This window comes from Lissotriton helveticus, chromosome 10 (assembly GCF_964261635.1).
Source record: "Lissotriton helveticus chromosome 10, aLisHel1.1, whole genome shotgun sequence".
In the NCBI taxonomy this organism is placed as follows: domain Eukaryota; kingdom Metazoa; phylum Chordata; class Amphibia; order Caudata; family Salamandridae; genus Lissotriton; species Lissotriton helveticus.
The window spans coordinates 69,970,882-69,985,055 of record NC_136071.1 but is presented as its reverse complement, the minus strand read 5'-3'; the positions used below and the strand labels follow the sequence as shown (position 1 = coordinate 69,985,055).

General features: G+C 40.5%; 1 pseudogene across 1 annotated transcript in view; it reads left to right on the top strand.

Annotated features, from left to right (window-relative positions):
- Positions 1 to 14,174, top strand: part of LOC144783940 (metalloproteinase inhibitor 1-like) — a 231,489-nt pseudogene that overhangs the window by 39,484 nt on the left and 177,831 nt on the right. The window contains exons 2-3 of the transcript XR_013601609.1: positions 166 to 263; positions 11,198 to 11,312. The product of XR_013601609.1 is annotated as a metalloproteinase inhibitor 1-like (transcript). The remainder of the gene's footprint in view (positions 1 to 165; positions 264 to 11,197; positions 11,313 to 14,174) is intronic.

Sequence of the window (14,174 nt, the reverse complement as noted above, 5' to 3'; positions counted from 1 at the left end):
CTTGAGTAGGGTTTTACTCTCCTCATCTTATAACCCAATGTCTTACACCTGCCTAGTGTTGTGGACCCCTCCCTAATCATTGTGATAATGCTGTTCATTACCAATAGTTGATGTTGCTGAGTTTCAAATTGACCCATTTTTTTATATTTCCTGTGTTTCTTTCAGTTATTCGAGTCAAATTTCTTGGTGCTACCTCCACTGATATGGTTGATGAATATTATGGCAACTACAGGTTGATTCAGTATGACATTGAGACGCTTGAGGTAAGGGCAATAGTGTGTTTCTTGAAATGTGAGACTGGGGTGAATCAATCAACTTGTCAATAGGAGTGCACCACTACATCGTAGGATAGCAGGCTAGAATTCAGTTCACTGATCAGAATATGCCCCCATTCCTCTGGGACTAAGAGAATTGCAACAGAGGTTAGGTATCAGGTTGTGTCAGAAAACATTTAGGAACATTGCAATACACATGAAAAGTTTGCAATCACTGAAACACAGTTATTTGATTTACTTACTGTAGGTTGGTCACAGCGAGCAAAGAGATAGCATATCATCACAACTTCAAAGATTACTGTGTTGTCTTTGCTTTTTATGTTTTTGATGGTCAGATGGTTAATAATACACCTACAATTTTGTTGGAAAGTATTTGGGTAAATTAAAAAGATTAAAGCTAATCCAGTAAGGAGGGGGTTTGAATAAAGTATATCTCAGAGCTCTACAGTAAAAAAATAATGATGCTGAATATGAGGGTGATAAGAACCCCGACAAGGTAGTTGAAGGATACAGTTGTGTAATGTTGCCTAATGACCCAGAAGTTTTGATTCCTTCTAATATAGAAGTTAAAGACCTGATTAGAAAAGTAAAAGACTCATGGCCCCAAGGACCTGATGGATTATCTGCAAAAATATTAAAAACAAATCCTAAGCTGTGGGTCCAAGTTCTTCACTCAAAAAGTTCAAAAAGTACTTTATTCGGTTACAAGACAATAACCATAAAAGCAACAACATGAAATTACAGTTTACACAGGGGTCCAAGAGATCTCTGGAACAACTTTAGGATGATCACACCCAAGCAAAATGTATGTTGAACACCTGCTACAAGCCCTGAAAGACTTTGTTGATAATGAGAGAGCGCTACCTCTGACATAGCTTGGATTCAGAAAGGGCTAGTCTACAATAGATGAGTGCCTTGTATTAAAGCTATTAGTTGAGAAATATGCAATACAAAAAACACCACTATACATGGCGTAAATAAATGTAGTGTACGCATTCGATACTGTTAATAGATCTGTGGGAAAAAATGGAAACAACACTGTAGGTATCCAAGAACATACTGAATTTGATAGTACAACTACATGTGAAATCTTGGACCCAATTTGAGCCAGCAGCCACTGGGCACTTTCTAGGAATATTAGCTCCCCAAACGGGCTAAGGCAAGGGCTATGTTAAAGAGATCTGAGCCTAAATCCATTGTTTCTTTGCTACCCATGCCTTTCCAGTCATATGCAAATCAGTCTTTACCCTGTTCCGCATGGGAACAGTCCAGCCCAAACTGCCAGGCCAGGTTCTCCCTGGACCGGAAACAAGCATCCTGGGACGAGTTTCTGGGCATCACTCCTCATCAGCCAGGATAATTTGACTCCAGTGGCATGGAGAGCATGGACCCACATCTGGGCATACCCGTTCAACTCGAGGTGAGAAATACAAAAATAATAATTGATGGACAGAATGCTGCACAATGTCAAACACATCCCAGTACAGAGATCTGGGCCTAAATCCATCATTTTTTGCTCCTCATGCCTTTCCAATTTAGACCCAGCCATATGCAAATCAGTCTTGACCCTATTTCCCATGGAAACAGCGCAGCCCGAACTGCCAGGCCAGGTCCTCCCTGGACTGGAAACAAGCATCTTGGGACCAGTTGATTTATTACAGTTAATAATTCAGTGTTCTTTATTAGGATTTTAACTTATAAACTGCAAGTAACAAAAGGATGTCTCTTAGAAAAGCAGTAACCCAATGATCTGCTTACATTATATGCACCTTGTGATCTGCATGGTACACTGTCATTGCAGCAGGAATATTAACCCTCTGTGCTTTTTTTATGATCAGTAAAAACCTCAACTAGACAAAACTCTGATTTCTCTCTAGGAAGAACATTAATCACTGGAGTTATCTTCCTGTCTGGAAATTGCTGCAACCAATGCTTGTAAAACCAAAATAAACTTGCAAACTCAGCGCCCCCTGAAAGCACCACCCTAGAGTGGGCCCTGTTGTCACCCCGTCTTATTCTTTATACATTGCTGACGTGCCAACATCACCGAATTGTTTGTTCCTTCCCTCCTAATCAAGAAGAACCATCAATCTCCCATCTTTTGATGCTGACTACATGGTCTTAATAGATTTTACCCCAGGGGATCTTCAAAGGCAGCTAAATGAATTCTCTTAATGGTGAACGGCGAATTACCTGTTAATTAATAGGTCTAAAACTTTAGGCCTGATTATGATCTTTGCGGTTGGGATACTCCATCACAAACATGACGAATAACCCGTCTGCCATATTACAAGTTTCCTAGGAAAATTTTGGGGTTGGGATATTCGTCACATTTGTGACGGAGTTACCCTGTCCGCCAAGATCATAATCAGGCCCTATGTCCTCCCCCTAATAAAATTACAAAGATGCTAAGGTGGTGACTTTACGGCTAACAACCGGAGCCAGTGGCGGAGTGTAGGTAGTTAGGAGGCATTTTTAAAAGTAATCTAAATTTTGATAGCTACATCAAAAATGTGATGTATGTGGGAAAAGCAACAGCAGCAGCGCTAAAAAGTAATGGGCTTATTTACAAGTCCCTTGCGTCGCTGGTGCATCACTTTTAATATGGGGAATAGTGGTGTACAAGCAGCGCTGGGGACTTGGAAATAAGACCCTATGCATCTTCAACTATCGTTCAATTCAGCTGAGGTTTTGAAAATGACATATAACTAGAACAGTGTTATTCTGCTGATATATTGGAGCGAAGTATTGATGAGATAAAGCTATCCAATGGATATCTAGAAGGGCTGACTTGTCCTGCGCAGGGGAATAACAAACACTGCCAAAAGTCTGGAACTGGGTCTGATTAATATAATCTTTAAATATTATCAGTGACTATTAAATTACGGGCACAGCCAGCCATTGCAGGTGAGTGTAGGCTATCTGAAGTTTGTTATTAACCCCTTCCATGCTGATGACGAACTCCAGCCGTCACGCTCCACGGTGCTCGTGTGCTGATGACGGCTGGGGTTCATCACGGCCCCACCCTGTTCCTTTGTTTACCGCACAGCAGCGGAATCGGCCCAGCATGGAAGGGGTTATTTAATATCTTCAAATGGAAAATGCAGCCTCCTGCTGAGAGAACTGGAGTTCTATAAAGGAAAGGGCTGATGTAATGGTGCCGACTGAAACAGGCAGCCCATTCTTAATAATTAGAAAGAGCTTCTGAAATGGTTGAGGAAGGAGTCAACTTTTAAAAAGATCTTGAGTACTGCGGAATCAAGAGCACCAAGAGCATTTTTGAGATCTGAAAGTCAAGGGAGAACTTCAACCCTATTTAAAAAATGTAAAATCCCGTAATGCCTGGCGTGGCTGGACCTTTTGCTGCCCATAGCAGTTTGTGAGTTTGCTGCCCCGTAACGGCCAAAGGTAAGAGTGGGGTGTTGGCAGCGGGGAGACAACGACAAGGGTAACACCCAGCCCAACTTTCATATAATGTCTCCTCAATGTAAAGTACAGCAACGCAGCACTGGCTTGCCTTACTCCATATGTATGAGGCCATGCAAAGCCTCACAGGGTGGCTTTGGGTCACCTCATAGATATGATTGGGAGGTCCAGAGCATCTCAATCTCACCAGAGCATCAAAAAAGTGAAGCTCAGGCCTCTTGTAAATAAGCCCCTGTGTTTAATACTATGTGACATTTTAAAAGTGGTAATAGCAAGTATGGTGCAGTTACCTAAACACCATTTTGTTGTAAATATGTTGAGGACCCCACACACTTTCTGAGAACTTCTCTTGCTATCTCATGAAATTTAAAAGGTAGATACTTTGCAATGGAGCAATTCATAAGCACTTTAGACACTGAAGGAGGGATTTTTGTCCGATTCAGCTGTGAGACAATATTTATTAGACATTTGGCCAGCAGCCTCAATACTGAAGAGAAGAACATTTGTAGCTGGATTACAATTTATACATTTTAATATCTCTCTGCTCTGAGTTTTTTATGATCTGTGGGTGAGTTAGGAGTTTTTCTTTGGCTATGGTGGCAGCCTCAGTACTCAAGGAAATTTTCTGAGCTTCATCAAAGAGTCGTGCCTACTTAAAAAGGATGCTGCTAGGACCAAAGAAAAGATGAACAATTATCCTGTTTATTTCTAATGTAGGAGGTAAAATCTTCTAATGGTTACCTTCATTGTGATTTTTAAAAGTGTATATATATTTGTGTATCTGGATAAGTTGGTTTAATTTTTTTTCTGTTTAAAAAGCTTCATTTGAATAATAACAGAAAATACAAAAGGCTAGTAATACAGAGACTAGCATATTGGAATAAGTACCTAACAATAAAATGGCTAGCGGGAGAAGAAAAAGGAAAGCTGTTTAAGTTTTAAAAGCAAGTAATGGGGGACGGGGAGGGAAGAAAAAAGGGGGAGGTAAAGGGAGGATGGGGCAAATGTTACATATTGGTAAAATATGAAATTGCAGATCTACAAAGGAATGTGAACAATGATTATAATATAATTAATAAAAACAATAATCCAACAAGGGTTAGTAGAAAAGAACAGAGAAGATAAATGTTTAAGGAGGCTTAAAATTTTCCGCACTTAAACGAGAACTATCTGTTAACGCCAGTTTGTCTAAATAAGTGGTGAGTGGCAGCCAAAAGAGTTCCCTATTAACCATCGGCTTGCAAGAGGAGGCAAAAGCAATATCAAGTCAGGGAAAATGGCATAGACTATTCCACCAATGTTGGACAGAAAGCTTTGTAAGCGTTTTCCAATTAGTTATGTGGAGAAAAGCAAAAGCTAACATAAGGTCAAAAAGACCATGTTTATGAATGGGAAGGTGTAAGCAATCAAACAAATTTCCAGAGAAAAGAAGAGGAATAGAATAGGGAATGAGAATGTTAAACAAGTGAGAAATTTAGGACCATATCTTCCCCCAAAAGAGAGAAATGGAAGGGCAAAGAAAGAGAAGGGGCATTAAATCAGCATTAGGCGAGCCACAAGTCCAGCAATTTGCATCAGTAGAGTGGGTAAACCTAGCTATAGAAACAGGAGTGAAGTAAAGTCTATGATAAAGGAAAAACATAGATTGAGTAAGAGAAGCAGAATGAGAGATTTTGAGAGAGCGGTACCAGAGTTTGTCCTAAGAGTTAAGAGTCCATTCACATTTGAGGTCAGATTCCCATGTAAGTTCCAATTTAGTTTTAGTACGATCAGGATTAGGAGCTAAGGAGAGTTTATAGATGAGAGAAGCTTTGGGTAGAGACAGCAGAACTTTGAGAAATGGGTTTTGATCAGAAGGAGGAGGGAAAGAAGGAAGAGAATAGAAGGTATCAAGAATAACCGCAATTAGAATAGAGAATTTCTGGAGGAAGGATTCTCTCGAGACAAGTCTTGGTTGGGTCAAAGGCTTTAGCAGGGAACAAGTGTGTTTAAACGAGGGGAGAAGGGTATGAGGGGTTTTGACAGAAAAGGCTAGAGCTTCCCTTAAAGAGAAGGATAATAGCAGAGCACGTTCAATGAAAAACCACAGGGGAGTAAAAGGAGAAGGTTCGGACAGCTGCCACTTTGAGGCTTGATGGAGGCAAAAGGATTTATGATAAATACGAAAATCAGGGAAATTCACACCGCCATTAGATTTTGTCTTGCGAAGAAAGGATAAGAAAGGATAAGGAAATCCTGGCTTTTTTATTTTTCCAAAGAAATTTAAAAAGTCGCAAATCAATCTTCTTAATATAACAGGCAGGAATATGGACAGGAAGCATGGAAAGAGCATGAATCAATATAGGAGTAATCATCATCTTAATTGAGTCTACTTGGCCCCACCACGAAAGGAAGGGAGGATTCCAAGAGGAGAATACTTTATCAATCTGACTAAGGACCTCAGTCATATTTGATTTAACAGAAGAGGCGATGGAGTTCGAGAACCACATACCTAAATATTAGATTTTGGAATTATTCCATGCAAAACCGGTGGGAGAGAAGGAATGTGGAAGACAACATTTTGTAAGAGGGACATTTCTGTTTTGTCAGAATTGATTTTATAGCCGGAAATCAGAGATTATGAAGTGAATTCATGTATTAAAGGAGGAATAGAGGTTTCGGGATTGAAAATGAAAAGAAGGATGTCATCTGCATAAGCGGAACGTTTTAAATGTTGCTCACCATAGGAGAACCCGGAAATAGAAGCATTGTTGCGAATTGAGGATAAGAAGGGTTCAAGAGCTAAGATAACACGAAGGGGGGAGAGAGGACAGCCCTGGCGGACACCATGTTGAAGGGGAAAATAAGAAGAAACCCTACCATTGACTAGTACTGAGGGTCTAGGGGCAGAATATAATAAAGAAATAAGTGAAATCAACTCGGGACCAAAACCATGACACTTCAAATATGCAAATAAAAAGGACCAGTCAACCCTATCAAATGCCTTTTCAGCATCAACAGAAATGGCAGCAAAGGATGTGGAAAGGAAAGGGATTTTGTTCAGAACGTTCAGAAGGAGACAAGAGTTACCTGAAGTCAATCTGCCCTTGACGCCACACTGCTCCTTACCCACCAGATGAGGCATAACAGGGTCTAGTCACGAAGCAAGTATTTTGGCAAACAGTTTATAATCTACATTGACCAGGGAAATTGGGCGATAATTTTTACAAAACATATGCTCTCGGCCTTCTTTATGTATGAGGCAAATCATGGCCTACAGAAAAGTACCTTCTGTCTTACCAAAGAATTAATGAAAAAGATGTAAGAGTTTAGAAAGTAATAAGTTAGAGAAATGTAAATAAAATTGAACTGAAAAACCTACTAGATCGGGGATTTTCCCCTGTCTTTAAAACATTTAAAGCATTAGCTAATTCATTAAGTGATAAATCTGTTTCAAGATCAGAAAGTTTAAGGTGATTATTAGATGGGGTTGGAAGTTTATTGAGATAAGATTGAATAAGGGAGATGGAAGGGAGAGTTTCCGGGTTATATAGATCTTTGTAAAATAGCATGAATTCATTAAGAATGTCCTGATCCTTGTGAATGGGAGTACCCTCTGAGGAATAGATAGTATCGATTAGAGTACGATAATTCCCTAAAAGTTTACTCAATGTAGTATCGAGCACTGCTACGAAGAAGTATGGAAGACACATTATCAGTCATGGTTTTGATGAAGGCTAATTTGGCATGAATAAGAGCTGGTAAGACTGAGTCCTTGGATGAGGTATAGAATTTATGTTCTAGGGTTTTAATGTGTGCTAGGGTAGCTTTTTGTTGTTGGAGGAAATGTTTATTTTTTTTTAGACAAAATCAATAATAAAAACCCCTTGCTGTAGCCTTAAAGGAGTCCCACAGTATATGCGGGGGGGGAATTGGGATTACTGTTTAGGTAAAAAAAAAATCATTAGCATAAGTAATGAAAGAGGAAGAAAAAATGGGTCAAGGAGAATGGAATTATTAAAATGCCACTGGAGGGACCTGGGATGTGGAGGGAGCAGATCAAGATCTGCTACAATTGGGACATGGTCAGAAATAAAAATAGGTTCATTAGAGGAGGAAAATAGATTTTGAGATAAAGATTGAGAGAGAAAAATATAGTCTAGATGGTAGAGAGAGTTATGAGGAGGAGAGAAGAAAAAAAGTCAAGAGCATCAGGGTGGGAGAGTCTCCAAGCATCTACAAGGTATGCTTGGGAAATAGTGTCGAGAAAGTGTTTATGTGTTTCATGGGAAACAAAGTGTACCTGAGAATGGCGGTCAACAACTTGATTGCAGTCACCTCCTAGTATAAAGAAATCATCTCTAAACTGAATACATTTCTGTGTAACCATAGGCGAAAAGGAACAGTCAGGATGGGTAGGGCCATAAACATTGAATACAGTCAAAGAAATGTTATTAATTAACAGCTTTGATAACAACCATCGTCCTTCTGTATCAGTCTCTTTCGATATAACTTTACAATTCAGCTTCTTTTGACATAAAATAACACCACCATTTTTCTTATCAGAAGGAGGGGAAACTAAAACTGAACCCACCCAACCTTTTTACAATTTTAATGCTGTCGGTTCTGCAAAGTGAGTCTCTTGTAAGAAAACCAAATCAGTATTATAAGATGGGATAGTATTCTCTGTCTCTTAATTGGGCTAATGAATCCTTTCACATTCCAGGAAATAACTCTGAATGCAAAGCCATCAAGAATGCATAAAGAACAATATATGCAACAATAGTATTATAAAGTAAGAAAGAGAAAAGGGAGAGATAGTAAGAAATCACATGAGGAAAGAAACATACAGGAAGAAGAATGCAAGTCAGTCAAGAGAAAAGAGGGGAGAGAGACGAAAGAGAGGAAAGAAAGGAAGGGAAGAATGAATAAGAACAAGATGAGACAGTACATGTCAGGGTGACGACTGTTATATGTACCTTACGGGGAACAAAGGGAATGGATGAGAGGCGGCAACAGACAACGGAAACAGCACACCCAACAAAGGGCAACACACCACACCAGGACATCAAATAAACAAGAGCAGGAGCGGGAACATGGAGAGGAACACAGTACATTTCAATCAGCCTGTAAAAGGAAATAAAGAGTAAAGCAAATAAAATAAGAAGAATAGTGGAATCCAAATAGTATAAACTATAACATCAAATTTAATGCAGTAGTATGACAAAAGGAGCACTACAGACTAGATCAAGAAGGAGGAGAAGCGGTCTCCATTGAAGCAGTAGAGTGAGAATGAATAGATCTTCTGAGGTCAGCTGGATCCTCAAAGGTGGAAGTCTTGTTGAGGAAGGTGACCTTGAAGAGGCAAGGATGGAACAAACCATATCTTGCACCCAAGGAGCGAAGAGGTGGACGAAGATCCAGAAAATCTTTTCATTGTTTGGCAGTCATCGAAGAAACATCCTGGGAGATAAACACTTTTGTACCATGCCAGGATATCTGCTTTTTGTTTTTAGCGGCATTCAGTACCAGCAGAAGGTCAGTGAATTGTAGGAATAAAATAATTATTCCACGGGGTTTAGATGGAGCAGCTGGGGACGACAGACAAGTCTATGTGCTCATTGTAGATTCAGTTTGGTTGCGGGAGAGAGACCCAAAAACTGTGGCAAGAAAGAAGTAAAGTACGCAACAGGGTCGTCACCTTTGAGTCCCTCGGGAAGACCATCAATGCGTAAATTATTACGATGATTTCTATTTTCCAAGTTTTCAGTCGCTCTTTTCAGTTGTAAGACTTTCTTCTCCAAAGAGGAAATTCTAGCCGATGAATCCTGTACCTCGTTAAGGTGTTGTTCCACCACAGTGAGGTGGGACTCCATAGATGACCATTTATTGTCCAAGGTTTGTAGGCAAGAGTTGGTTTCCTCAATAAAGGGTCGGAGGGCACGTATCTCCTCCAAAACAATGTTCAAGGAAACTGGAGAGACAGACTTAGGAGGAGAGTGAGGATCTTGTTAAAGTCTCTTGCCGGTAGTCGAAAGTAACTGTGCTTTAGATGCCATGAGTGTGAGGTTCATTACGCTAGTAGGACAAAACCCTGTGCGGGAGAGAGACCCAAAAACTGTGGCAAGAAAGAAGTAAAGTACGCAACAGGGTCGTCACCTTTGAGTCCCTCGGGAAGACCATCAATGCGTAAATTATTACGATGATTTCTATTTTCCAAGTTTTCAGTCGCTCTTTTCAGTTGTAAGACTTTCTTCTCCAAAGAGGAAATTCTAGCCGATGAATCCTGTACCTCGTTAAGGTGTTGTTCCACCACAGTGAGGTGGGACTCCATAGATGACCATTTATTGTCCAAGGTTTGTAGGCAAGAGTTGGTTTCCTCAATAAAGGGTCGGAGGGCACGTATCTCCTCCAAAACAATGTTCAAGGAAACTGGAGAGACAGACTTAGGAGGAGAGTGAGGATCTTGTTAAAGTCTCTTGCCGGTAGTCGAAAGTAACTGTGCTTTAGATGCCATGAGTGTGAGGTTCATTACGCTAGTAGGACAGAACCCTGTGTTACAATATCGCAGATAGGTATGAGCATTTGTTAGGGGTATTGTCGTTGGAACCACAATTAGCAGGAGCGTTCGACTTCAGTCTTTTGTTGTGATGAAGTAAGTATTTGCTCCTACCCATGAAGTGTGGTATGAAAAGCACAGGAAAGTACTGGCATCATATACGAGAATCAGCAAAATTACCTCACAAAAAACCAGCATATTCAACAAAAAGTGGGGACCTCCAATGTTGAATAATAATCATTCAAAGAACATGCGTATAATATGCAGGAAATGTAAAAGAAATTGAGTTGCAGGTCGCGATGTGAGGAAACTTGAAGAAAAAACGTCAGGAAGAGAAACAAAATGGCAGGCGCTAGGCAGCAAACAAGAGTCACCTGCAGAATTTATTCTTTCTCCATGAAAATAAAGGAAAAAGAAAGTACCTTCCTAAAGAGCAAAAATTCCGATTTAGGAATATGGCAGAATAATGAGAAGAAGGGTGCCGGAACCGCTCCAAAAGAAAGCGCGAAGTCCGGCGTGGTGCGGAGCTCCATCATCAGGCAGCCATCTTGGGTCGCTGTGCGCGTGACTCAGTTTGTCTAATATTTGTTTTGCAAATTGTATACCATATTCAAACATAAAAATAAATAAATAACGTTTGTGATTTGTGCCATAATATCTAATGGCAACTTTTAAAACATCAGAACTGAAGACAATGATAGAATAAGATGGCTTCAATTGTAAGGTTGATGAACAGAGAAAAAAGACTGATCAGTAGGTTACGTTTGCCTGTGTTCTGTTTGGCTATGTTCTAACCATTCATTTGCATTTGAGAAAACTCTACCATCATCTTGCTGTAATAGACTCCTCTTTGTGGCTGAGGTGAAGGGGAGGAAAAGCATCAGAAGAAAGTTCACAATAATGCTGACAGATATGGGAAAGTACTGAAATGCTGAATCTTTTTCAACAACCTCTGTAGGTGTTCAAAGGGGGCTCTGAGATCCAGCACCTGAAATGTATCTACACCGCAACATTATACCACTGTGAATATTTCGTCAGTCCGAATAATTACAATAAGGACTACTTGATTACAGGTAAGACCTTTCTAATAATATTGCACGCACATTGGGGTTCAGGTATGTAGCACCCAAAACTAGTAAAAGATGGCTGTAGAACACATGGGACTGAATTGACAAAACAGACATACAAATCAGATTATAACACAAGATTAGTGCAGCAAATGGAGTGACCTTCAAATCAGATTTCTCTTACATCTTGGTATCTTAAAAACAACTGTGAAGGCCTCTCTCAACTCACTTACATTGGATTCTTTGATGGCTACTGGAGGACACATGCAGTTTAGTAGCAAGTTGCTTGACATTTATGATTATGGAAGGTGTTAATATATCCCCATATTTCTACTCCATACGTTATTGCTACAACTCTCTGAATTTTTCACGTACTTTATTGCTTACAGCAAATCGCTTCTATTTTGCTATTGCATATCACTACTACCCTCATGCACTTTCTCGGAGTACATACTGATTTTTCCTTCTGTTGTTTCCAGCCAATGGTCAATTATTAAACTCAGTTATGTAAAGCAGGAAACTCTTTCCCAAATAGCATCTTGGGCTTTTGTGGTATTAAAAACTGTAAGAAATTGGATTCTAATCTTGAGTCTGTGACTGCCCACCCCAAGGAACAATCACAACTCCAGTCAGGGAGAAGCCTCAAAGTTACATAATTAACCCCCTGATAGATAAGGCTCACAGCAGACAGGCTTAACTTACATCAATGTGTAAAGTATTTATGCAGTAACAAAAAGTAACAAAGTTAAAACACCAAGCAATAAAAAATCTAAAGTGGATTAGAAAAATAAAGCAAGATTTAATAAATATTTTGACTCCGGAGGAGTAAATATGACATATATGCGGAACTGGAGAAATTAATTTTTATATAGTTAAGCGATAATAGTGCCAAAAAGTGCTAAATGTCAATGGTAGTTAATGGGGGGACCTAGGTATAATTTGAGGCCGACTGCAACAGAATGTGAATCACATATTCCAACCATGTTCAGTCCACGTGGCGGTGTCACCTTGGGGCGTGGTCTCAAAAATGAAAGTCAAAATCCTTAATTGTGGCAAGCCAGCAGGCTGTATCACATTTGTATAGGTATTCAACGAGGAAGTAAAGTTCATAGAGGGTTTAGTAAAAAATGTGCTCCCAGGGAAGTCCTCTTGCTGGCCAGATACTTTACTAAACTGGGGTGGCATGGTAAGCAAAATAATGATGGATTTATGCCAGATCTCTTGACTGGGGGTGAATGTTTTGATTTGTTCTGCATTCCGTCCATCATTTGTGTGTCATTTGCTTTCCGGCCAGATACTTTAGGCAACTTTGCACGTCAAGATTTTTACCTCTGGAAGTAGGCTCTTCTTTGGCGCTTAGAACCCTCCAGCAGGGCAAGGCGGCATGTTGTATCCGACATTGAGTACCACAAGGCTGGATACCTCCTTGATAAGGGCCTGCTAAATTGGGTTTGCTGCTGCAGAGAATCTCTGAGCAGAAGAAACTTGTTTCTTAAGCCCAGTGAGGTTGCACCTCTGGCAGATTGAAAGTGGAGCTGTCTTCCAGTCTCCTGGAGGTCTGGAAGTCCAAAGAATTTCTAAATCCCATATTTTCAGTGGTGAAAGAAGTCCAGTTAGATACAGCTAAAGGTCCCAGGACCTCAAGACAACATTTGGGGATCAAGACTCACTCCATCCGAGGCCACCAGCAGTTTCCAGGTCAGGTCCAGTTGTTATTGGCACTTCTGGAAAAAGGCCTCTTGCAGCTTATTTTGGTTTTGTAGTTTACACTCAAGGTCAGCATTCTGACCACTGGAGCCAATTCTTTGTCCTTGGTACAAGAGGGGGCAGGTCCAGTCCTTCAGAGCTCCTCTCAGGTCACAGTGTTGCAAATATGCAGGGTTTGGGATCCTAACCACAGCTGCAAGTACTTCGTTCACGGCACCATCACTGAGAACGGATGTTCAGTTTAAAGGCAGTCCCACACAACCCACTGAGCATTCATGTGAGGGTGGTGTTGTTAGGAAAATAGATAATGTAGCTGTTGTTTTCTCTATAGATAGTACCCTGGGCCAGAAGAAAGTTTATAACTGGAAGATTTAACATGATGTACCAAGACTAAGGATAAGATCTATGGAAGAAAAGATTTTCCAAGATGGCAGCTGAGTCCTGCATTGGTAACCTGCAACCTGTGAAAACGGCATCTTGCGATACTTGTGAGTCATTTCTGTGATGCACAGGCTCATCACTGCAAACTTCAATTGATCACAACTTTGCTGGAGCAGTGCCTTGTGTACATGCTGGTTTACAAAACCATTCCTCATGAGTTGTAAGTTCCCATTTTATCTTCACTTCCCCTTCACCCCCTTTGACTCATTGCTGGTAGTTGTTTAGTTAGTGCCTATTCTCTAAAGAACTCCCGAGTTTTGTCAGTGCGCTTAGTCTATGCCTATAACCTTGAACTTCCTAGGAACAGTCCAGCCTAAAATACCAAACACATCCTCACTGAACCGGAACACAAGCAACCCAGGACCAGTTTTAGGCTAGTTATGGGCTCATCAGCCAGGTACAGCCTGGTTCCAGTGACACAGTGTGCAGTGTGCTCATTGTGCCACTGGAATCAAGCTATACCTGGCTGAGGCACCCATAAAAAAGGCAAAACAAGTCCTGAGTTGCTTGTGTTCCAGTTCAGGGAGGGCCTGACCTGGACTAGCTGTTCTGATTGGAGCAGGATCAAGGCTGATGTGTATATGGCTGGATACAAACTGAGGTGGCATGATGGGTGGCATACAATGGATTGGGGTGGGCCTGAGCAATCATCCGTAGCTGAAAATAATTCAGGCATTCCATCCATCACTTTCTATTTTGATGCCCTAAAAGTAACAGATA